This window comes from Pan paniscus, chromosome 5 (genome assembly GCF_029289425.2).
Source record: "Pan paniscus chromosome 5, NHGRI_mPanPan1-v2.0_pri, whole genome shotgun sequence".
In the NCBI taxonomy this organism is placed as follows: domain Eukaryota; kingdom Metazoa; phylum Chordata; class Mammalia; order Primates; family Hominidae; genus Pan; species Pan paniscus.
Genome location: NC_073254.2, coordinates 178,389,591 through 178,416,492, shown reverse-complemented (window position 1 = coordinate 178,416,492; position 26,902 = coordinate 178,389,591). Strand labels below are relative to the sequence as shown.

General features: G+C 40.5%; 1 protein-coding gene and 1 pseudogene across 5 annotated transcripts in view; one reads left to right on the top strand and one right to left on the bottom strand.

Moving 5' to 3' along the window:
- The window catches only part of TULP4 (TUB like protein 4), a 272,370-nt gene that overhangs the window by 204,426 nt on the left and 41,042 nt on the right, over positions 1–26,902 (bottom strand). The window lies entirely within an intron of this gene.
- Positions 1–26,902, top strand: part of LOC100994674 (signal recognition particle subunit SRP72-like) — a 69,532-nt pseudogene that overhangs the window by 2,605 nt on the left and 40,025 nt on the right.

Genomic DNA, 26,902 nt, shown 5'->3' with positions numbered 1-26,902 from the left:
TATACTGCTGTCTTTATTTCTCAGCCGGCCAACACTTACGGAAAATAGAACCTACGTTGAAATTCCTGTTTCCACTCTGGCTGGTGAGTCAATTGCTCAATTACTTTTACTACCTAATATTGTTTTAAACAAAGGAGATAAGACACGGGGTCCTAGGATGGGCTCTGACAGTGAAAAAGCCGCTTATTGGATTAATGTAATTTCTGAACAACAGCCCACCTGCACCATACGCATTCAAGGAAAAAAGTTTAAGGGCCTACTAGATACTGGGTCTGATGTTTCTATTATTTCCTCTAATTTATGGCCTTCCTCCTGGCGTAAACATCCCACTAACATAGAACTAGCAGGGATTGGAAAAGCTGATGAAGTTCACCAGAGCACATTTATCTTGCCTTGCACTGGCCCTGAGGGTCAAAAGGGTAAAATTCAGCCTTATATCATGCCAATCTCCACTAATATTTGGGGTAGAGATTTGCTGACACAGTGGGGGGCTGAAATTAATATTCCACATAACTCTTACAGTGCTCCCAGTCAAAATATAATGGAAAACATGGGGTTTGTTCCCGGACTCGGTCTCGGTCCAAGACATGAAGGAATTACTAAACCTCTTCAAGTTACTGTAGAAGAGGGCTGGTTTAGGTCATCCTTTTCAATGACAGCCACTGCTATGCCTCCCTACAATGAAAATCTGAAACACCTGTTTGGATTGAGCAGCGGCCACTCTCTCAAGAAAAACTGGAGGCTTTAACTCAATTGGTTGCTAAACAGTTACAACTTGGAAATGTGGAACCTTCTCTCTCCCCCTGGAAGTCTCCTGTGTTTCTAGTAAAAAAGAAATCAGGCAAGTGGAGGATGGTAACTGATTTAAGGGCCATTAATGCTGTAATTAAACCTATGGGAGCTGTCCAACCCAGCATGCCTGCCCCTGCTTTAATACCTAAGAATTGGCCTCTCATAGTTATTGATCTTAAAGACTATTTCTTTCATATTGCTTTACATAAATCGAATTGTGAAAAATTTGCTTTTACTGTACCATCTATCAATAATCAGGAGCCTGCAGCTCGTTATCAATGGAAAGTACTTCCTCAGGGAGTGCTGAATAGCCCTACCATCTGCCAGCTTTATGTTGGACAGGTGCTTTCACTAGTTTGAGCTCAATTTCCCCAGGCCTATATTCTTCATTATATTGATGATATATTAATCACTGCCCCCACTGATAAAGAATTGACTGTTAACAATTTTTGAGCCATCGTGTTAAAGAGGCTGGATTACACATCGCTCAGGATAAAATTCAACAGACCACTCCTGTTCAATATTTAGGAATGGTGTTCGATAAAGAATATATTCAACCTCAAAAGGTTCAGATTAGGAGAGATTCTTTGAAAACCTTAAATGATTCCAAAAACTTTTAGATAACATTAATTATTTAAGACCTACTTTAGGCATTTCAACATACGCGCCATCTAACTTGTTTTCTATGCTGTGTGGAGATTCCAATCTCTGCAGTCCCAAGACTTTCACCCCTGAGGCTTCACTAGAACTGGAATTCATGGAGGAAAGAATCCAAACTGCCCAGTTGTCTAGGGTACAGCCGTCTCAGCCTTTTCAGCTTCTGGTTTTCGCTTCATTGCACTCCCCTACTGGGCTAATAGTTCAACATAATGACTTAGCGGAGTGGTGTTTTCTTCCTCATTCTGTGTCAAAAACTTTGTCTGTTTATCTGGACCAAATGGCCACCCTAATTGGACAAGCTCGGTGTAGAATACTTAAATTTTCCAGATTTGATCCGAGTTTAATTGTGGTTCCTTTAAATCAACTCGAAGTTCAGGCCACTTTTCAACATTCCATACTGTGGCAAATTCACTTGGCTGATTTTATCGGTGTTGTTGACAATCATTATCCAAAAAAAAAAAACTGTTTGATTTTATAAAAATGACTTCTTGGGTGGTCACTCGATTGACCAAAGATCAGCCCATTCCTCAGGCCATTACAGTGTTCACTGATGGCTCCAGTAACGGAAATGCTGGTTATGTGGGTCCTACAGACAAGCTTATTTCTAACCCTTATACCTCTGCTCAAAAGGTAGAGTTAATTGCTGTAATTATTGCCTTACAGGATTTCCCCAAACCTTTAAATATTGTCTCTGATTCTGCTTATGTTGTACATGCCACTAAAAATATAGAAACCGCTACTATCAAACATATTGGTAATTCTGAACTGGCTTCTTTATTTTCAAGGTTACAACAGGCGGTTCGCCAACGTAGACACCCTTTCTATATTACACATATTAGATCTCATACCACTCTACTGGGACCCATGTCTGCTGGTAACGATAAGGTCGACTGGTCTCTATTGCAATCCGAGAAGCTCAGGAGTTCCATAATCTCACTCATGTCAATGCTGCTGGATTAAAAGATAAATTTGCTCTCACCTGGAAGGAGGCTAAGCTTATTGTCCACCACTGCCCTCAGTGCCAAGTTTTTGTACTTCCAAATCAGGAACCTGGCATTAATCCCAGAGACCTAACTCCTAATGATTTATGGCAAATGGATGTGACTCATGTTAGCTCCTTTGGCAGAATTTCACATGTACATGTTTCTGTAGACACCTTTTCAGGTTTTATTTGGGCTACTTGCCAAACGGGAAGGCACAGCCAATATTAAAAGACATCTGTATTCTTGCTTTGCAGTTATGGGGCTTCCATATCAAATAAAGACAGACAACGCCCCTGGATATGTTAGTAAGGCTTTTGATTTATTTATGCAACAATGGGGAATTTCCCGTATTACCAGAGTCGCTTACAATCCTCAGGGACAAGCTGTGGCGGAACAGGCCAATTGCACTTTAAAAACTCAATTGTCCAAACAGTCTGAGCAACAAAAGCATAATTTAACCACTCCCCACTCCCAGTTACATTTAGCATTGTTTACTTTAAACTTTCTAAATGTTCCTAAAGACATACTCTGACTGCAGCTGAACAGGCAAAAAATTCTCCCTAAATGAAGGCAAGCCAGTGTTAGGGAAAAACTCCCAGACCAATACCTGGGAAGCTGGAACTATTACAACGTGGGGAAGAGGGTATGCTTGTGTTTCACCAGGAGATCATCAATCCCGTCTGGGTGCCCACTAGGAGACTTAAACTTCGTGTGAATACTGACAATAAAAACCATAGGGAAGAGACGTCCGCGTCAGAGACCGCCTTCATACCTGGTGAGATCTGTGCCGACTCCTCAGAAACTGGCACGCCAAATTAAAATGGGTGTGGTTCAATCCTCCCTAATGGCAACAGAGACCCCTCTAACTAATCCCACTTCTCCTAATTCCCTTTTTCTCCTTAAGAACCTAAAAATCTCACCATTTCTATTAGCCTGAAAATAACATCCCCCTGTTCTTCTCTTCCTCCTTTAGCACTGGATCTCGCTTATAATAGGTTTTATTTAATAATTCTCCCCCTTACACTTTGTCTTACCAGTTTCCCCTCAAACTGATTTACCTGCTACACAAAATTATTCTTATTAGGCTTATGTGCTTTTCCCCCCACTTATTCAATCTCTCACCTGGATGGATGCTCCTGTGGAAATCTATGCTAACGATATTGTGGGTGGCTGCCTGGAGCTACAGATGAACATTGCCCTGCTCAACCAGGAAAAGAAAGCACTGCATTTAATGTTACTATGGGTTATAAATACCCTCCTCTGTGCTTTGGACATGCACCTGGTTGTATCCATCTAGAAACTCAAGTCTGGGCTGCTTACCTTCTGGAGAGATCAGCCACAGGGGAATGAGGACATTTGGTCTCCAGCCTCTCCCTTTCTCCTTTAAGACAAATGAAAGGGGGAGTAATAGGAGATACCCCATACCTTCAATATAAACCTGTAGGAAAACCATGTCCTAAAAATTTTGAGGGCCCATCTAAAACTTTAATTTGGGAAGATTGTGTTAATTCACATGCAGTAGTATTAAAAAAAATGACTCATATGGTTTAGTAATAGACTGGGCACCAAAGGGCTATTTAAAAAATGATTGCTCCTCTGGCAGAAGGGAATGCCTGGAGGCTACTTATTTTATATTTCTTATTGGGATGACGAGGATCATCATCCTACTTTGCATAGGAGGTTCAGCTCGTCCTTTTCCTTAAAACAGGAAGATAAGGGCATTACCCCCCACCCCGATCGAGGCCTAGTATGGATACTCCCCATTCTGAGCCCAGAACACCCAGAACTTTGGAAATTGGCTATTGCCATGTCCAGACCGCAAGTATGGGAAGGGGAAACGTTTCTGTCTGTTGTCCCCACTACCGCCCCTTGCATCCGTGATTCTGAACTCCATGATAAATCCCCTTTGAACCTTTTCCCTCTTTTTGATGCTGATCCTCCTTTATGGGACTCCAATTGGCATTATGATAATTCTTCTTGACCCAGGTATGCTCCTCTACCTCTTCGGCATCCCCGGGCACCTTGGATTGCTTCTTTGTGGCACAGAACATTGGGCATTGCCACTGCCGCTCCTCTCCCTCAGTATCAACGTAGACTCAAACATTCTGCTTTGTTTACCTCCAACCTGACTACTCCTACACAGAGTTGTGTTAAGCCTCCTTACGTGCTGTTAGTGGAAAATGTCAAAATTTGGACGAACAATCAAACTGTCCAATGCATTAATTGTCATTTATACACTTGTGTTAACTCCCGTTTTGACTCCAGGAAAAGTGTAATGTTGGTTCGAGATCAAGAAGGAATCTGGATACCATGTGCCAGACCAGTCAAAGAATCCTGTGTCAAAACTGGGAGAACGAACAAGCCTTCATCGCCATGGCACATTTATATAAAAAGAAGGGGAGAGATGTTGCGGGAAGTCAGGGACCCTGAACGGAGGGACCGGCTGGAGCTGCGGCAGAGGAACATAAATTGTGAAGATTTCATTTTAATATGGACATTTATCAGTTCCCAAATAATACTTTTATAATTTTTTATGCCTGTCTTTAATCTCTTAATCCTGTTATCTTTGTAAGCTGAGGATGTATGTCACCTCAGGACCACTGTGATAATTGTGTTAACTGTACAAATTGATTGTAAAACATGTGTGTTTGAACAATATGAAATCAGTGCACCTTGAAAAAGAACAGAATAACAGAGATTTTTAGGGAACAAGGGAAGACAACCATAAGGTCTGACTGCCTGCGGGGTCAGGCAGAATACAGCCATATTTTTCTTCTTGCAGAGAGCCTATAAATGGATGTGCAAGTAGGAGAGGTATCGCTAAATTATTTTCCTAGCAAGGAATATTACATATTAAGACCCTAGGAAAAGAATTGCATTCCTAGGGGGAGGTCTATAAACGGCCACTCTGGGAACGTCTGTCTTATGCAGTTGAGATAAGGACTGAGATACGTCCTGGTCTCCTACAGTACCCTCAGGCTTACTAGAGTAGGAAAAAACTCCGCCCTGGTAAATTTGTGGTCAGACCAGTTCTCTGCTCTCAAACCCTGTTTTCTGTTGTTTAAGATGTTTATCAAGACAATACGTGCACCGCTAAACATAGAACCTTATCAGTAGTTCTGCTTTTGCCCTTTGCCTTGTGATCTTTGTTGGACCCTTATCTGTTGTGGGAAGTCAGGCACCCCGAACAGAGGGACCAGCTGGAGCCGTGGCAGAGGAACATAAATTATGAAGATTTTGTGGACATATATCAGTTCCTAAAATTAATACTTCTATAATTTCTTAAGCCTGTCTTTACTGCAATCTCTGAACATAAACTGTGAAGATTTCATGGACATTTATCACTTCCCTAATAATACTCTTATAATTTCTTACGCCTGTCTTACTTTAATCTTTTAATCCTGTTATCTTCGTAAGCTGAGGATGTACATCACCTCGGGACCCTGTGATGATTGCGTTAACTGTACAAACTGATTGTAAAACGTGTGTTTGAACAATATGAAATCAGTGCACCTTAAAAAAGAACAGAATAACAGCGATTTTAGGGAACAATGCAAGACAACCCTAAGGTCTGACTGCCTGCGGGGTCAGGCAGAATACAGCCATATTTTTCTTCTTGCAGAGAGCCTATAAATGGACGTGCCAAGTAGGAGAGATACCACTAAATTCTTTTCCTAGCAAGTAATATTAAATATTAAGACCCTAGGAAAAGAAATGCATTCCTAGGGGGAGGTCTATAAACAGCCGCTCTGGGAGTGTCTGTCCTATGCGGTTGAGATAAGGACTGAGATACACCCTGGTCTCCTGCAGTACCCTCAGGCTTACTAGGATTGGGAAACACCAGCCCCGGTAAATTTCAGGTCAGACTGGTTCTCTGCTCTCGAACCCTGTTTTCTGTTAAGATGTTTATCAAGATAATACGTGCACTGCTGAACACAGACCCTTATCAGGAGTTTCTGATTTTGCCTTGTCCTGTTTCCTCAGAAGCATGTGATCTTTGCTCTGCTTTTTTGCCCCTTAAAGCATGTAATCTTTTCCCTGTTCATACACTCCCTCCCCTTTTGAAATCCCTAATAAAAACTTGTTGGTTTTGAGGCTCAGGGGGCATCATGGACCTACCAATATGTGATGTCATCCCCAGCAGCCCAGCTGTAAAATTCCTCTCTTTGTACTCTTTCTCTTTATTTCTCAGACTGGCTGACACTTAGGGAAAATAGAAAGAACCTACGTTGAAATATCGGGGGTGGGTTCCCCCGATACTTATCAGTAGTTCTGCTTTTGCCCTTTGTCCTGTTCCCTCAGAAGCATGTGATCTTTGTTAGACCCTTATCAGTAGTTCTGCTTTTTGCCCTTTGAAGCATGTGATCTTTGTACCTACTACCTGTTCTTACACCCCCTTCCCTTTTGAAACCCTTAATAAAAACTTGCTGGTTTGAGGCTCAGGCAGGCATCACAGTCCTACCAATACGTGATGTCACCTCCGGCGGCCCAGCTGTAAAATTCTTCTCTTTATACTGTCTCTCTTTATTTCTCAGCTGGCCGACACTTATGGAAAATAGAACCTACGTTGAAATATTGGGGGCGGGTTCCCCCAATATGGGAGGATTGCTTGAGCCCAGGAAATCGAGGCTACAGTGAGCCATGAGGAAAAGGGAAGAGAAAAAGGAATGGGAAGGGAAAGGGAAAGGAAAGAAAGGAGAAAATAAGAAAAGGAAAGGAAAAAGAGAAAAAAGGAAGGGGAAGGAAGGATCTTATGAAAGAATACCTATAATATGAATCAATTATATGAAGTTCAGAAACAAGCCAAACTAATTTTATCAGTTAATAGAGAATACATTGGTGGTACGACTAAAAATTAAAAAGAAAAAATATTACAAAAAGCAGCGTGTTGCTTATTTGGGGGGTGGCTACTGTGAGCCGGGAGAGGCACACAAAGGTGTGTTGCTTGTATGCTGGCCGTATTTCTTTTTTTCTTTTGAGACGGAGTCTCATTCTGTTACCCAGGCTGGAGTGCAGTGGTGCAATCTTGGTTCACTGCAAGCTCTGCCTCCCAGGTTCATGCCATTCTCCTGCCTCAGCCTCCCAAGTAGTTGGGACTACAGGCATCCGCCACCAGGCCCGGCTAATTTTTTTGTATTTTTTAGTAGAGATGGAGTTTCACTGTGTTAGCCAGCATGGTCTCGATCTCTCAACCTTGTGATCTGCCCACCTTGGCCTCCCAAAGTGTTGGGATTACAGGAGAAAGCCACCATGCCCGGCCAATGCTGGCCATATTTCTTTACCTGGGTGGTAGTTACGGGGTGTTCACTTTATTCTTTATTACATATATACACTTTATAACATATGCTTCTGTATGTATATCTCATAACAAGTAAGTTGTTTTTTTTTTAATTTGAGAATTTTTTAACTTGAGAAACTTGATATAAACAGGTTTAACAAGCTGTGAACTACATTAGGCATCAGACCTGGGGGACTTTTAGAAAAATTAGTAAGGAAGTTTTTTTCAAATTATTGTATCCAACCATAAGGGGTACTCTCCCAATCTAGAAGATTCCAATAAAGCATAAAGATGCTATTTTAGTTCTCAAGCTAAGGTGTCTACAAAGAAAATGCACATTAACAGTAATGAATGGATATAAAACTTCAGAACAAAGTTCTATTTCTTTCTAAAGGATAACAATGTAAGACAGTGGTTAAACAGAAAAGTAGATTTGGAAAAAAATATACACGTGTCAGATGAACACAAAACAAGACAAAAATATACAGTAGAAAATTTTCAATAAAATATGCAAACACCCTAATGTTTCAGCTTTTGACTACAGGTTTGCTTGGGGGTTGAGGAAAAGAAAGAGAGGAAGCCAGGCAAGGTGGCTCATGCCTGTAATCCCAGCACTTTGGGAGGCCAAGACAGGCAGATCACTTGAGCCCAGGACCTGGGCAACATAGCAAAACCCAGTCTCTACAAAAATTAGCCAGGCATGCTGGCATATGACTGTAGTCCCGGCTACTCAGGAGACTGAGGTGGGAGGATGGCTTGAGCTTGGGAGGTGGAGGTTTCAGTAAGCTGAGATCACGCCACTGTGCTCCAGGCCTGGGCAACAGGAGCCAGACCCTGTCTCAAAAAAAGAAGAAGAAGAAGAAAGAAGAAAAAAGAGGAAGAAGGAAGAGGAAGAAAGGAGGAGGAAGAGAAGGAAGTAGAGGAGGAGGAGGAGAATTTCCTGTTTTATGATTTGAATCAAACACATCCCAGTTTCTCCTCCTGGGAGGCTGACTCTGCTACCTTAGGGACCCATGGAGGATGTGGACACAGGACGTCCTCACAGCTCTACTACCTAGGAACAGGGATCCTGTGCTTTCTGTCCCTTTTCCTCCTCTCCACACCCAGGCCTCCCTTCGTTGCCCTTCTGTCCACAGATGGCAGCAGGTCCTGAACTCTGCATTTCTTTTTAAATAAAGTAACTATGACAACCTGCTTTATTTATTTTTTATTTTTTATTTTTTTTTTGAGATGGAGTCTTGCTCTGTCGCCCAGGCTGGAGTGCAGTGGCACGGTCTCGGCTCATTGCAATCTCTGCCTCTCAGGTTCACGCGATTCTCCTGCCTCAGCCTCCCAAATAGCTGGACTATAGGTGCCCACCACCACGCCCAGCTAATGTTTGTATTTTTAGTAGAGACAGGGTTTCACCATGTTGTCCAGGCTGGTCGCAAACTCTTGACCTCAGGTGATCCACCCGCCTCGGTCTTCCAAAGTGCTGGGATTACAGGAGTGAACCACTGGGCCTGGCCCGATGACCTGCTTCTAATTAGAATCACTCCTTTCCTCTCAGAATTTTCCAGAACCTACAAATACTCACTGAGCATGAGGCAGTTTTGTTTCCTAATTAGTTTTAATGGCTGCCCCGAGGCCGGTTCAAATTTGCACTCAGAGCCTGCCTTTGAAGGCTGGAATACTCTCAGTAGCCACTCGTTATGTGGCTATTGACAAATGCAGGGAAACACATACATCCAGAAGAAACTAACATCCCTGCAAAGGTAATGGGATTTAACAATGATTTTATATATTTATTGTGTTATCATTTTCTACCTCTAATTCTCAAAACGTGCTAGTGAGATAAATAATGTATGACTAGGATTATTCAAAAGATGTGTTTCTACAACTGTGGTAGTCTCAAATCATTTTCCCATTGACTTGCGTTGTAACTTACAGAGGTGGAGTCTATAGAATTCTGTCTTATTCAGAACACAACCATCTCTTTCAGGTGTGGCACACAGAAGCACTGAGCACATAAGCAGACTCATATAGCAAGGGTCTTTCTGCCTGTGGTAGAGGTAATTTTTTATTTAATTAATTATCCCTACCTAAATCATATACTCATAAACAGAGGCTATGTTTTACTCCAATTTTTATGCCACCTGCAATTCCCACCAGTACCCCTGCACTGAATTAAGTGTTCAATAAGGTACTGAGCATGGCACATTGCCTCAGTTTAAGGAAGTGGGAAACAATAAACATGAACTGAATGAGTTTCTGTGTGTGAACCCCAGGTCAACACCAGCCACTTGGAAGCCCAAGGCTGTGGGCATTTCAGCCCTGTGAGCAAAAGCCACAAGGGCCACAGGTCCACTGCCAAGTTCAGAGAATCACAAAGAGGTGTATTTTCAAGGAAAGCTACTCCCTATTTACTTTACATGGCTGATTTCAACAGCCGATTCTGAGAATATGAACATGTAATTATCTGTAGAGAGAGAGAGGGAATGGAGCTTGCAGACAAACCGCTTGATTAGTAGTTTAAAAGAAAGTGGAAGTTAGCTACTTCTTAGAGTGAATCTACACCTGATACTCAGATATTAAAATACTGTGGTACCATATTGGGGCTCACCAGTATCAAAAGTCAGGTGCCTTCATTAAAAAGGGGAGCATTTTATTTATCAAAGCAACAAAGTCTGAAAGAAATACTAGCCTGTGTCACATGTCACACAGGGTACACAGAAATGAGAGAGTACTTTGGTGATATAATTCAAAAAGACTTAAAATGCTGCAAAACCTTTTGATTCATCAATTCCACTTCTGGAAGTTTATCGTAAGGAAATAATCTTACACTGTGCAAAGACTTGGCTACAAGGATTTCTTATAGCGTTTGTATAAGGGAAAAATATGAGATAATCAGTATGTCCAAACAGGATATTGGTTGAATAAACGTTGATAAAGACATAAAACAGAATACTATAAAACCACTAATAATCATATGGTAGAAGACTACAAAACAACATGAAAAGACGTTCTCAGGAAGTAAAAAGTAAAATTACATGTTACACTTCCACAATGCTCTGAAAGGGCCTCTGCACACTACTAGATCTTGAGTAAATTACAACAAATGTAATTTTTAATTGCTGGACTTGCAGGAAAGTATAGGAAATCTCTATGGAAGGCACATACACATAAACATAAGGGAAAGCCAGGGTCATCTGACAGGGGACACAAGAGCGGATACAAAACAAGCACTGGAATCGGAATTAGGGTGACCAATAGTCACAGTTTACCCAGAAATGTCCCAGTGTTAGCAATGAAAGTCCCACATCCCAGGAAACCCCTCAGTCCTGGACTAACCAGACAGTTGGTCATTCCATCAGATATCGAGACTTTGGTCCAACCTCTAGGTACAGAGGCTGAACCTGAGTCACACACATTCAGCAGGACTCACAGGCTAAAGTGTCCCACAATTCTAACATCCTTGTATATCAGAGCAAATACAAATCTTAGCTGCATGCAAACTGTCCCAATTTAGGAAATAAGGATTCCCCCAGATAAGGTTCAACCAAAAATCTGTTTACAATTAAAAATTACTAAACACACAAAATAAGTCACCATGAGTTCTCAGTACAAACAACAAATTTAGATCCCCAAATCTTCAGAAACTGAAATAAACAGAACTTTAAATAATTAGGTTTGAAATGTTTAAAGGAATTAGAAAGCAAAACACTATCTAAAATGCCAGAAAGAACCAAATCTTTTAGAAATGAAAAACCTATTCCTTCAATAAAATGCAGTCTACAATTAAGACATCAGCTAAAAAAGGAATTAATGAACTCAATCTAATAGCTCAAGAAATTACCCAATTTTTTTATAGCACAGAGACACAAGGAGATAGAAATATAAGAGATCAAGAGAAATGAAAGACAGATTAAAAAGGACAAATCTAATTAAAATTCTAAAGGGACAGAACAGAGAAAATGGAAAAGAAATATATGAAGACATAACAACTGAGAATTTGCCAAAACTGATAAAAAAAAATGCACAGACACAAGCAGCACAATATATGCCACGCAGGAGAAATAAAGAAGAAATCCACACCTGGGCACACTTTAGTAAAAGTGCACAATAAAAACACCAAGAGAAGAGTTCAGAAGTAGCCAAAAGGAAAAGACAGGTGCTTACAAAAGAATGACAATTAGATGATAGAGACATCTCAACAGCGGCACTGGCTGCCAAAATCAATGAAATAGTATCTTCAAAGCACTCAAAGAAAACACAATTATATTCCCAGAAAGATTGTCTTTTAAGAATTAGAGTGAAATAAGAAGACCATTTCAAAAGAATAACAGCTGAAATTTAAGGCCAACTGACCTCGCAATATAACATCTAAACAATATTCTTCAGGTAGAAGGAAAATGTCTCAGAAGGAAGGTCTAAGAAACAACGAAAAAAGAAATTGTTAAATATGTAGGTAAAATTAAACAATGTCTGTTCAAAACAGAACAATAAAGCAGAAACAGCAGACTCATATTAATACACAGTACTTATCAACTTCTAGGTATAGCTCTTAATGCTTTATAGGTACTATATTTCTCATTGAAAAGCCTTAGCCTTATGAGAAAGATCCTTTTGTTGTCCATATTTTATAGCTGAGGAAATTGAGGCACAGGCAGGTTAAATGCTTGCCCGACACTATCCGGTAGGCAGCAGAGCTGGGTGTCACACCAGGCTGCCGGTTTCAGTTTCTAGTTTATGTGCTTAACCACTAGACTGTGTCTATGACAAGTGTGGGGGGGAAGGTAGAAAACTAAAAAATAAAAAAAGGACAATTTGATCCAAACAAGGATGATCAGAGCCAAAAGTACTCTAAGGCCTTTATATTGTTTTAGAAGGATAGTTAAAATACTCAACCTTATACTTAATTATCTTAGGTAAGCATGGTAAAATTTAAAGGGCAATCACTAAAAAACTAGAAATAAAGTATAAAACTTCTAAATCACTGGAGGGGTAAAAACAGAAGGGAGGTGGGAGCAGGGGAGACCAAAATCAATCCCCTAGAAAGAGAAAAACAATACAAAAGGAAAAATAAATGAAAATGTACAAAGCTTCTGCACAGCAAAGGAAACAATCAACAAAGTAGACATAATCCACAGAATGGGAGAAAACATTTGCAAAATTATTCATCCAACAAAGGATTAACGACTAGAATATATAAGGAACTCAACAGCAAAAGACATTCTGATTTAAAAATGGGCAAAGGATCTGAAAAGACATTTCTCAAAAGGAGACAACAAATGGAGAGCAGGTACATGAAAAAGTGCTCCACATCACTATCATCAGGGAAATGCAAATCAAAACCACAAGCAGATGTCTTCTCACCCCAGTTAAAATGGCTATTACTAAAAGAGTCAGAAAATAACAAATGCTGATGTGGATGCTTGAGCCCAGGAGATCGAGATCAGCCAGGGCAACACAGTGGGACCCCGTTTCTACAAAAAATTTTAAAATTAGCCAGCATGGTGGCATGCGCCTATGGTCCCAGCTACACAAGAGACTGAGGTGGGAGGATGGCTTAAGTCTAGGAGGTGGGGGCTGCAGTGAGCCATTAATCACGCCACCACACTCCAGTGACAGGGTGAGACCCTGTCTCAAAACAAAACAAAACACTTCTTGGCTATAGCAAAGGCGGTATTTTGAAAGAAAATTCATTGCCTTAAATGCTTATGTTAGTCTGGGCATGGTGGATTACATGTGCAATCCCAACACTTTAGGAGGCCAGGGTGGGAGGACTGCTTGAACCTAGGAGTTCAAGACCATCCTGGGCAACACAGTGAGACCCCGTCTCTACAAAAAATTAAAAAATCAGCCAGGCATGGTGGCACATGCCTGTGGTCCCAGCTTCTCAGAAGGCTGAAGTAGGAGGATCACTTGAGCCCAGGAGGTCAACGCTGAAGTAAGCCATGATTGCACCACCGTACTCCAGCCTGGACCACAAAATGAGACGCTGTCTCAAAAAACAAAACAAAACAAAACAACAACAACAACTTATGTTATAAAAGAAGAAACTGTTATAAAATGTTATAAAACTTATGTTAGAAAAGAAAACTTATGTTATAAATTAAGGAGCTAAACATTCAACTTAAAGAAGTTAGAAAAGTACAGCATAAACCAAAAGAGAGTAAAGGAAGAAGATAATAAAAACAGAAATTAAATAAATAAAAAGAAAAAAAAATTAGACAAGCTAAACAAAGCCAAACACTGATTCTTTGCAAAATGTAATCAAAGACACAAAGCTCTGGCAAGATAGATAAAGACAGAGCAGCACAAATAAATACTGACAATGAAAAGAGGGCTACAACTAACTACAGACACCATGAAACTTAAGATAAAATAATACCATGAACAACTTAATGCTATAAAATTAGATAACATATGAAATGAGTAAATTCCTAAGAAACACAATTTAACAAAACTACCTCAAGAAGAAAGACAGTCTAAATTGTTCTATAACCACTAAAGAAAATGAATCTGTAGTTTAAAATCATCCCACAAAGAAATCAGGCCATATATTTTACAAACGAGTTCTACCAAACATTCAGGAATAGCCTACAGCAGTATTACACAAACTCAATCAGAATATTTAAAAAGTGATAATAGCCACAACTAGTTCTAAGAGGTTATTAGAAAATCTGTTTGTCTACTAATTAGAAATATAATCTATTAGATATAATTCATCATACTAAGAGAGTAAAGAGCAGGGAAAAAGATTATTGCAATACAAGCAAAAAAGTATCCTAAAATTCAACACTCATGGCTGGGCGCGGTGGCTCACGCCTGTAATCCCAGCACTTTGGGAGGTCGAGGAGGGTGGATCACGAGGTCAGGAGATCGAGACCATCCTGGCTAACACGGTGAAACCCCGTCTGTACTAAAAATACAAAAAATTAGCTGGGCGTGGTGGCGGGCGCCTGTAGTCCCAGCTACTCCGGAGGCTGAGGCAGGAGTATGGCGTGAACCCGGGAGGCGGAGCTTGCAGTTAGCCGAGATCGCGCCACTGCACTCCGGCCTGGGCGACAGAACGAGACTCCTTCTTAAAAAAAAAAAAAATTCAACACTCTTTTTTTTTTTAGATTCCAAATTAGGAAGAGAATTTCCTTTTTCTGATAAAGGATATTTACCTAAAATCTATAGCAAACATCATATTTAAGAATTAAGATAAAGATGTCTGTATCATGCTGTACTAGAAATCCCAGACAAAGTAGAAAGATGAGAACCCTACTACCACACAGTACTGGAGGTCCGAGCTACCACAGAAGACAACAAAAATCAATATAAGGTATAGGAAGATTGGAAAGAAAGAAAACAAACCACCTAGGCTGAAATCCCAAACAAACTGGACATGCAAATTATTAAAGGTGATTTCATAAATGTTATGTCATTTAAGACAGCCATATAAAAGGAATCATTATTCCCATTTTCTCTATGAGGAAATAGAGGCTCAGAAAGGTTTTGAGCAACTTGCCTGAAGTTGAATTCCCCCCAGCATATTAAGTGCTGAAGCCAGAATTCAAACCAATTGATAATTTCAGTGCTCTTCACCGTAGACCACATGACCTCCCCTCAGTTAATATTCACCCGTTTTGCCAGTGGGCTAAAGGACAGCTGCAATAGTATCATTTGCCACTTTAAAAACAGTCACTTGGTCACATTCACTGGCTAAGAACACCCTCCTCAGCCTGGCATTCAAGGGCCTTCACAGAAGGGCCATACACCTACCTATTGTGCCAGTCTTGTCTTCCACCAGGGTCCTCTATAAAAATTACTCTCCTTTCAAAGTATGAATATATTTACTGCCTGGACTAAGCTCCAAGCTAATCCATCCAAGTACAATGCTCATCCCAAATTCCCCCAACTTTAGCCATCTTTCATGATGCAGCTTCGACATCACCGATTCCATAAATCCTTGCCAGTTCCTCCCTAGTAAGTATGGTCTTCTACAGCAAATGTTTCTATCTTAAGTTGCTCATTCAATTCTACACCATGTTATAAGTATTTGAGCCCTTATCATCCGTGCTAACTTGGGAATTACTTAAGGGTAAGGACTTTTAAATGTCTATTCATCAAGACATCTAGCAAGCAAAATGTACGTATATATTACGTATTCAATAAATGCATGTTCAGTTGAATAAAAGTGCTTTTATTTGTATATGGTGTTGAAACTGTTCTACTCTAGAAACAAATGACCCTACACAGGAATAAAAATACTTTTCCAATGATGTCGTAAATTATATTATTTTATAGGCCAATAAACTACAGGAGAAGTCTTTTTACTGCCACGACAGAAATAAACACTACACATGCATATGTCTGGCCACGCAAATGCTAGATGGAGCTTAACAACTCCATTCACCCTGTAATTTGAACCCAGATCTGTATGGATCTCAAACCCATATACTCCAGGTTGGCCTCTCCTCTTCACTGTAAACATCCCATTGTGTTCTAAGATTTACTACCTGGTTTATCTTCCCTACTACAATATGAACCTTCTGAGGGCAAGAAATAATGCCTTCATCACTGAATCTCCAGACCTAGAAAAGAACTCAGTAAATATCTGTTGACAAATGACCATTAAATGTAGGAAGAAGCCCAACATGCTGACCGACCCCTTCCAAAAGCATTACAGTGCGTCCTCACAAAAGAATAAAGAGATGAACTCGAGTGGGAAATTACAAGCCCTATTATGTTCACTATCTTCTCATTAAGAAGGAAATAGCATATTTTAGAAAATTTTCCACTGAAAGAGCTGAAATAAAAATTTGGGGTTCTTAAAAAGCTAAATTCTAGTCATCTAAAACACTGCAGTCTTGGATGGCAATAAACCCATAGAGCATAATTAAACAATAAAATTTGTCTTGAATTACTAATAAATACCATTACAATAAGAGTTCCAAGTAGCTAAAAATATCCCCAAGCTCCTGCCAATGTCCCACAGTTACAGTGTTTAAGTGATATCATCATACTGAAATTTACTAGGAATACAAGACCAGTAAGACAAGATCTTTTCACAGACCCATGGTAACACAGAAAATTTCAACTAGTCTATGATCTAGCATGTATACAAGAATAAACAAGTTTAGATGTAATAAAAAGTTTACTCTCGTGGTTACAGGTACAGAGGAAATTACTAAACACAATCCATTTCCTTTATAAAACAGAAGAAACACAGAAATAATTGCGAGAGAAAACAAAGGCTGTGGCAAAACAATTCTGCATTACTTCTACCACCACATTCCATATTCCAGAAAATTATTATATCTGTACAAAGAAAGGTACAATTGATTTTGATAAATCTGAATTTTAGAATGTCTTTTGGATTATTACTTAGAATTCTTAAAGCTTAACTAGCACAAATTTCAGTAAATTTTTTAACTTACAATTTCAAGTTCTTTCCAAAAAAAACTGAATTGAATGAATTGCAACAGATAATGGCAGTTTGTAATTTTCCTAATTTTTTACAGCCAAATATTTTCATGAATACCTATATATTGTTAAACTAAAATGAAAACAAAACACCAATTTATATCATGATGAGTAAATCTGTTTTCACATCTGCTGCCATCTTTTTTACTTGCAAAAATAATCCCCTGGCATTTTCATGTTTTTCATATAGAAAGGACTCAAATGGAGAGCTGAAACGCAGCCAGCAACTGAACAGAGCCCTGGCTATAGCCCAGCCACAGTTGGGTTCTATGGGAGGGATGAATTCCAAGTGATTCCTTCTTGGTTCTGATGGTAAGCGGAAGTGCCTGACCCTCGGCCAACAGATGGACAGGGAAGACACAGAGAGCACACCCACATTGTCCATCTAGGCCAGAGATCAGGGCAGGGCAGGGCAGGGCGACAGGGGAACAAAGCTAACAATGGACCCGTGCCCATACAAATGGATGCACTTCCAATCCTAATACATGTGCTTACAACTACATGGAAGCGGCTGTGAGCTATTCATTCAATGATTTCCAACATACAGAGAGAATCTCAGGGTGGTGAACAGTACTCACAAACAGGCCTGGTACAGAAGGAATGAGCACAGTTTGCCTGTACTGTAAGGCAAACCACAGCAGGAATTCAGGTAGGAATCATCAGTCAGAGACTGAAGGAGCAGAATACAGATGTCAACATCATAAATGGCCAGCAAAAGTGTCTCCTTACGTTGCCAAAACTCTCGCATAATGACTTTTTGGACAGAAATATTCTTGTTTCCTCATTACAATGGAACTACTGTGATTAATCCAGCAACAATAAACAAATAATATGTTGTTTATTGTTATAAACATATTATTTGTTATAAAGAATTGTTTATTGTTGCTTAACAACAACAAAAAATCTACTAACAGACCAGTCCAAGACTAGACAACATAAAGCTAACATAAAAATACAAAATCTGGACCCTGAACGTAAACTGTTCACAATCTGTTAGGAAGGGGAAATTCACATACATGAAATAATCAGAGAACAATTAAGAGTGAGGGTGTGAAGCTCTGTGTAGGGCTTGAACAATCAAAGACCTTGAGAATCATACCAGCAACAGAAAAGTGTTGAACCTGAAAAGCAGGAGAACTGGGTCCTTGTACTATCTGTGATCATTAAAGACGAAGACAAAGGAAGAATAGACATATCTGAGGCAGAAAACATGCTGGTTAACCTTTCATAGCCACAGCAACCCTGTGAGGTAGGTATCATCCCCATTCCACAGGCAAGGAAACTGAGGCTCACACCTCGGGCAAGTTACTTAACCACTGTGGTCTCAGTTTTTTCATTTGTAAAATCCAGGAATTAACATAATCAGCAGTTTTCAAACTGGGACCAGCCAAGCACCAGTTTTCTAGCATTGACTCAGAGCCCTGAAGTGGGCAGGGCTGCAGGCCAAATGTACCAAAGCCTCTGGTCAGCAGCTCAGTACCTATTTCTCCACATAATGTTTTGCCATTATAACCACAGCACTGAGAACAGCACTCAGTATATAATGGGTGGTCAGCTAAAAAGTGAGGAATGAACGAATCAAGCAGATGGCACGTCATCACTGACTTTAAGCTGACTCTCATTCACGGCGGCTCATTTCCTTATATGTCTAGCAATGTTTCTATCGTCAGCATATCCCCAGCTCTTCAGCAGCGGGTGGAGGGTAGCATTCTTCTTGAAAGGATGTGCATTTCTTTCTTTCTGCCAAGCACCCCTGGGCTCTTCCAACTCAGAAGCATTTAGATTCGTTTCTCAGCTTGGGGTTTTCCAGACCATGCAGGTAGCATTAATTCAAATCCCAAGCCAAACAGTCTCAAAAGAGACTTTTTCTTTTTAACTCCATTTGCTGATGGATGTTTTTGTTTTGTTTTCCAGCCTGGTATCCATCTGGCCTGAATGAGTCCCAGGCCCCGGCCTTCAGTGCTCACTTCCCAATTCAGTTTTAGACCTTCTGTCTCCCAAAAACACTCACTCCTCTTTCTCTTTTTCCCCACCTATGGATTTTTCTCACTTTCTTTTGATAAAGACTTTTAACGGATGTTTGCTGTATCTTTTGCAGTATTTCTAAGGGCTTAGAGTAGGAGAGTTTTCCAGAATATATGGTCAGCCTCATTTACAGGAGGGTCCATTATCTACCACTTTTCACTTTGGATGTGGTTTAGAAATCATTCCCTGAGGTTAAATGGGCGCAGAAACTACATAAGCCGTCAAAGGAGAGGAGGACACCCCAGGGGACTCCCAGAGGGTGAAGAAAAACACAAGCAGCCAATACAAGAGAGACGCTGAAGCTGGCTGGGGTGGAGGAGAAGCCTGAGGTGCAAGAAGCAGACCTGCTGAAGCAGAAGGCTGGAGGCAGTTTATTTCCTAGTGAAAGGAGACCAACTTGCACTTTAACAATTAGTTCTGAAGGATGACTGGTAGGTAAGTAAATATAATGATTCTATTTACTGGTACTTCCACCAATAAAGAGGACAGTTTAAGAACACAGTAGTATCACTTGCATATATAATTCTATAAGGACAAGCACACAGATCCAAAGTTGAATCAAATTCAGGCAGGAAACAGCACACAGGAAACCCCAAGTACAAGGAACTAAGATGAATGAAGGGGACGCTGTGCTCTGCCTGCTGTAAAGTGCTAAGATTCAGAGCACAAGCCAAAACCTTACCTTTTATGCAAGAATTTTGTTATACAGAGTGGAAAATAAGTGAACTATCACCAGGGGCTTCGAAACATTTATTATTCTGATTCAATTATTATTGAATGTAGCTAGACACAGTGTTTCAAAATTTCTAAAAATGATTTTCTTTTATTACAACAATAACCATTTATGGAAGATATTAATAGTTACAAGTTGGCAAAATGAGGCTAAAAGAAGCCATAGAGCCATGGTGGCGGCACTGTATCTAGGTTCTTACAGATGAACGTCTTTATAGGGTTTTTTTTTTTTTTTTTTTTGAGACAGAGTCTTGCTCTGTCACCCAGGCTGCAGTGCAGTGGTGGGATGTCAGCTCACTGCAACCTCTGCCTCCTGGATTCAAGAGATTTTCCTGCCTCAGCCTCCTGAGTAGCTGGGACTACAAGTGTGCGCCACCACCATGCTCAACTAATTTTTGTATTTTTAGAGGTGAGGTTTCACCATGTTGGCCAGGCTGGTCTCGAACTGACCTCAAGTGACCCGCCCGCCTCGGCCTCCTAAATTACTGGGATTACAGGTGTGAGCCACCGCACCCAGCCCATAGATTTTCATGTAATATAACGTTCTGTATACGAAATAATTAAAATAATTCTAGACAGAGAAAGGGTTACCATGACATGGGGTTCATCAAGAAAGCATCTGTGGTCCTGGAAGATCCAGATGCCTGCTTTACACAGGTGTTATTACAATTAACACCAACAAGAATAAAAAGTGTCAGGGAAAATTCAGTTGATTCTTGACTACTACCATGCCCTATAGGTGCACAAATATAACATGAGAAAATTAACGGCAGGATTTAAATCTTGTAGCCGTTCTTCCCAGAAACTAGCATTACCTCAAATCAAAGAGTAGACACCGGGTAGCAGGAAAAAAGATAATGATCCAAATGTCCCCTTAACCCACATTTCAGTCAAAGGTTATAATCACAGCTGGACATAATGAACATTAGTTTGGGGTTCAGCAATGATTTATATCATCTAGTTCTTAGAGGGAATTCATATTCACTTATCAAAAGCTTACCTTTTAGAAACAATCAGTTCTATTTCCTTCAAGTTCTTATACCACAAATTTAAGATCTTCACAAAATAGTATTTGTGCACCTAAACGTGGAGATACTCAGCTTGACCCAGGACTAAACGAGAAAGAAAAATTAACTAGGGTTACCGAGAAAAGGTTCCAGAAGCAACAAGCATAAATTCAAAGTACTTAAAAATGAACATGCACTGTTGTTTTAAAGAATCTATTAGAAACATGACTCTTTCCGAGAAGAATATAAAGCACCTAATTAAAAGCACATACAAAATAAGACTGTTTATAATAACTTTTAAAAGGAAAAATAGAGTTAAGAAAAAGAAGACAGCAAAAATGTTAATGCAAACTATAAAAAACTTGGCCTGAAGTATACTCTTCATCAGGGCAAAGAGAGACTCAGGATGGCTTACACAAATCTTATCAGAAATGAGGAAACTGACTAGTTAGCCAGGAAAGATGTTTTTCCCAGTATTAAATTTTGAAGAAATGTCACCAATGAAGCACTACGGAAGAGTCATCAGATGGTGGAAGGGACAAAGACAATAATCTCACACAAATGTAAAAACAGGGTTTACAATTATTTCCTATAGCAAACATGAATAAAAGCTTAACATTAATGGGTAACTCAGTAAAAGCAGTGTTTTAAGGGCTAGGTTAATGTGGTCCAAAACATGCTATGAACAAAATAGAAAAGAGAACCTGTCCTTCCCCTTCTCCCTAAAAATCATGACTCTTAATGAGGCCAGCTAACAAGCTAAGGATTGGTTCTAAGGCTTGGCACTGCATTTACCCACCTCCCTGCTTCGCTGTGAAATGTAACCACCTGCCCCCATCAACCCTTCTGGCTAATGGAAGGATAAAAACCGGAATGGAAATGCCTCACTACATTTAGGCCAGTTCTGTAAATAAATAAATAAATAAAAACTAAGGTGACCAGCTGGCCAACATAGTGAAACCCCATCTCTACTAAAAATACAAAAAATTAGCCAGGCATGGTGGTAGGCGCCTGTAATCCCAGTTACTCGGGAGGCCGAGGCAGGAGAATTGCTTGAACCCAGGAGGCGGAGGTTGCAGTGAGCAGAGATCGTGCCACTGCACTCCAGCCTGGGCAACAAGAGCAAAACTCCGTCTCAACAACAACAAAAAAAATTACGGCAGGAATTTCAACCTAGGATTTAAGTCTGAATTACCTCACTGAGATACCAGTAAAATGCATGGAAACAAATGAGATGTTCTTTCTCCTTCTGCCTTTTTAAATATCCCTCCGATAACACCCACAAAGTGAGGTGGTTCACCCTGGCCCCCGTCATAATCCATTCACCCCAGTCATTTGCCCAAAGAAATGAGAGTGCAAAAGCTACAAGTGAGTTATTACTCCTCACGTTTAATGTAAGGTATCTGCTATTCATTTCTTTTTAAATAAAATATTTTTTTAAAATAAAGATCAACTAAATTTATTTATCCATCCATCTGTCCATTTATTCATTCACTGTGCAAACACTTGAGTGCCGAACATACCAGGCACTGTGCTAAGCAGAATAAAACAGCCTTGACTTTCTAATTTAGATGACAAATTACAGCATTTCTCTCTCCCAATTTAAACAGTTAAAAGAGTGCACCTTTCAAAGACCATTAGAATGTGAAACTTTCTTCTGCATGGGTCCTCAAATACAAAATCATATCTTCAATTAATCACCCAACTATCACCACTCCATAAGGAAAGCTAGGCTTGCAGACTTGTCTCGGCAGCCAACAGTTAGACAGCTGCACAGACACTGAGGCAGGGCCTCATTTAAGTGGAAATCAAACTATGCAGGGACTCCTCCTGACCAGTTTTCTCCTTTGGCATGAGGCACTTCTTAACTTCACTGAAGAATTTCTGTAAGAAACTAATTTTCACAACAAAAATAAAATCTATATTCAGGTAGCCACTTGTCCCAAAACGCTAATAAAATAGATTCCTGGTAAAGAAAAATGAAGAAAAGATAACTTTAAATAACCAGGGAGGAAAAGGTAATAAATGATCAGTTGAAATATCAAAAATAAAAAGGCAATAAAAAAAGATAAAATGGCATGAATGCATAGTATCATGGACTCGGCATGGCTTCAATTATTCATTTTTTAATGTATAAGTTTTTTTAAGTGTATTCATATTACACTGGTCTTGCTACCATGGTAAGATTAATGCTATACTACACTTCTAATTAAAATTCATACTGAGGCCCAACTCTCAACATTCACATTGATAAATAAAAGGAAATGGCGATGGAATACACGAGAAATACGCAACTTTCCTTCTTACCAAACTGTCAACTTTAACTTCCCAGTTATGGATGGAGAAAGTCAAACCCTCACGTCTACCGTGGTGCATCTCGTCTATCCATGCAGTTAGTGGCACACGTTTAGCCGCGCCGTAAAGAAGCATCACCTCACTTCACAACTGTGTTCTCAAATAAGCCCTCTGGTCTAGGGAAAAACCATCTAAGCAGAGGTTCACATGCTGAATTCCAAGCCAAACATGTATCAAGTGTTCACAGCTGTCTGCCGTTTTGAGAACTTCTTGGAAGAGAATGAATAGGTCTGCTGTATATCTCACTAAGAGTGAAGAGGACCTACACCATTCTAGCGGGGAGGAGGAGGAAAGAGGCCAAGGACACGTTCCCAATTACGCTATCGTCAAATGGCTGGCCTGGGAGAGAGAGAGTCTCCATTTTCTTTTCTCTTTTTTTCTTAACATAATTAATCAGATATTAAACACAGATGAAGTAATTTGAAACTAATTTTTGTACCATGTAAGCCATGTGTTAAAGATTTTCCTCATAAATGTACATAGCTATCATAAACTGAGGCTAGAAACTATCTTCTAAATGTATTAGTGTCAAACACAATATTACCGTCTTCCCGTGACATTAAGATCAGAACACAGCAGTGAAGGGAAAAGAACATATTTTCATTCTATCATACTTGAGCTAAAATCATAAAGACGTACTAAAGCAATTTAAGTGTGAATTTAACGGTATCTTTTAAAAGTTTAAACTAGACGGTAGAAAGCATATATAATTTAAGTTCTGAATTCTGAATATCTACTTATTGTTCTACATTTTCAAAAACTATAGCCAGGCCAGGCGCGGTGGCTCACGCCTGTAATCCCAGCACTTTGGGCGGCTGAGGCATGAAGATTGCTTGAGCTCAGGAGTTTGAGACCAGCCTGGGCAAAATGGTGAAAAACTGTCTCTAATAAAAATACAAAAAATTAGCCAGGTGTGGTAGCACGCGCCTGTAGTCCCAGCTACTTGGGAAGCAGAGGTGGGAGGACCACCTGAGCCTGGGAAGTTGAGGCTGCAGTGAGCCATGATTGCACCACTGCACTTAAGCCTGTGCAACAGGAACAAAACCCTATCTCAAAAAAGAAAAACAGAAAAAAGGAAAAAAAGACCAAAAAAAAAGAAGACCAGCAGAGGTCTTGGCAAACAAACAAACATGTGGGTTCTAATAAGTTAGGCCTTCTCTATTTCCATAATACCTTGGTATTATTATTAGCAAATATACTATATATTTATGCAATATACATTTATGTAAATATACTGCTTGCATAACACCTTGGTAGGTCTGCAGAGAAGGCAGTGCTGGTTTGCACCCACCACTTTCCAATTATTCTGAATTTAAAAACAGAGTGCTGGGCAAAGGGACCCTATGACACAAGGGTGTCAAGCTGGCACCACCTATATTGACCTACTGTCACCTAAATAAGTTATGAACTCAGTACAACAGTTCTGAGAGTCATGTTTACCATTCCATTGTCAACTAAGAACACGTTTTTGTTGCTTTAGAAGAAGGAGGAGTTTGTGACCAGTGTGAGACTCCATGTCTACTATATAAAAAAAAAAAATTAGCCAGGGGGTGATTGCACACCTGTAGTCCCAGCTACTTGAGAGACTGAGAGGGGAGGATGACTTGAGCCCAGGAGTTTGAGGCTGCAGTGAGCTATGATCATGCCACTGCACTCCAGCTTGGGTGTCAGAGCAAAACCTTGTCTCAAAAAAAAAAAAAAAAAAAAAAAGAAAGAAGAAGAAAGAAGGAAGAAGAAAAAGTCTCCCAGCCGGGCGCAGTGGCTCACGCCTGTAATCCCAGCACTTTGGGAGGCCAAGGTGGGCAGATCATTCGAGGTCAGGAGTTCGAGACCAGCCTGCCCAACATGGTAAAACCCCGTCTCTACTAAAAACACAAAAACTAGCCGGGCATGGTGGCGCGCACCTGTAATCCCAGCTACTTGGGGGGCTGAGACAGGAGAGTCGCTTAAACTCTTGCAGCGGAGGTTGCAGTGAGTTGAGGTTGCACCACTGTACTCCAGCCTGAGTGACAGAGCAAGACTGCCGTAACAAAAAAAAGAAGAAAAAGTCTCCCTAGTTTATTACAGTCTTTACTCCTGCTCAATATTTAGAAAGTATATGTGAACTGTATACTCCTATATTCACAGCAGGGGCCTACCCTCCCTCAGTACTTTCACAGAATGACACTTCTTTGAAAGTCACAGGGTCTTAAATAAGATGACGAGTTACTGTCCTCCACAGCAGAACTACAAACAAGATCTTAATTTGCTAAGTTATTGTTTATTTACTAATATTACCCCAAATTCTACGTTTTTGCTTACTACAGAAATTCTCATAAGACCTATTTCCTTGGGCTCCATGCTGACAGGTCTGGTTACTGAAGAAAATGAAAGAACTTGCCATTAGTGTAGTTATGTACATCAAGGTGGGTTCAAAGGAATCTCTAGGGACAGTGACAAAGCGCTGCCGTGGGTTAGAATGGGCATTGAGAGCTAAAGAAAGTAGTAACTGTGGCCATCCAGACGGCTAGACTTGTTGCTCAATTTGCAAATCAGTGCCAGGAGAATATGAATTGGTGAGGGTCAGTGTGGGACCTTGAAGATTACCATCTCCCATGGTCTTTCACAGGCAGGAATATGGCCAAACCCTCTCAGGCTCAGCTTCTCTCCCTGTATGTCCCTGGCCAGTTTTCTTCCACTATCCACAGAACCATCAGAATCACCACAGTTTCGACAGCAGCAGCCTCATGAAGTTCAAACACCGTGGCACATGAAGAAGATGGGCAGGACTAAGAGGAAAGCAACAACAACAAAAAAAGCAGCTGCAACTGTGCGGGACACTTGTAGCGCGTGGGTTCCAGACAGTGGCAGAACTATACAAGCACTCCACAACTCGGCACTGGACTGTGTTCCAGTCTAGTAAGATTTGGCTCTTTTGGAACTCAGAACACATTTTCAAAATGGAATGCTGATATAGCCTAAAATTAAACCTGTTCTTATTTCTTACTTATTTCTTTCCACACTGATCAAGCTCTAGCCTTCAGGGAGCTTACATTCTAACAGAGAGAACAACAAAATGGAAGAGATCAATAAAAGGCTAACAAGAGGCAGGAAAGACTCTGGCATGTATGAGGATACAGAAAAGACCAGGACATTGGGGGTTTGCTTAGGAGTGGCCTGTAGGCAACAGAAAGGGGTTTATATTTTATTCGGAGTGCAGTGGGAAGCCACTGGAAGGTTTTGGTCTTTTGTTTTTTGTTTTTGAGATGGAGTCTCGCTCTGTTGCCCAGGCTGGAGTGCAGAGGCGCAATCTCGGCTCACTGCAAGCTCCGCCTCCTGGGTTCAGGCCATTCTCCTGCCTCAGCCTCCCGAGTAGCTGGGACTACAGGCGCCCGCCACCACACCCGGCTGATTTTTTTGTATTTTTAGTAGAGACAGGGTTTCAACGTGTTAGCCGGGATGGTCTCGATCTCCTGACCTCATGATCCGCCCGCCTTGGCCTCCCAAAGTGCTGGGACTATAGGCGTGAGCCACTGCGCCCGGCCGCCACTGGAAGGTTTAAATGAAATGTTCTGGTTTTCATTTCAGGAACAACATTGTTGTGTGGAAGAGGACAGAATGAAGGCAGAAAGCAC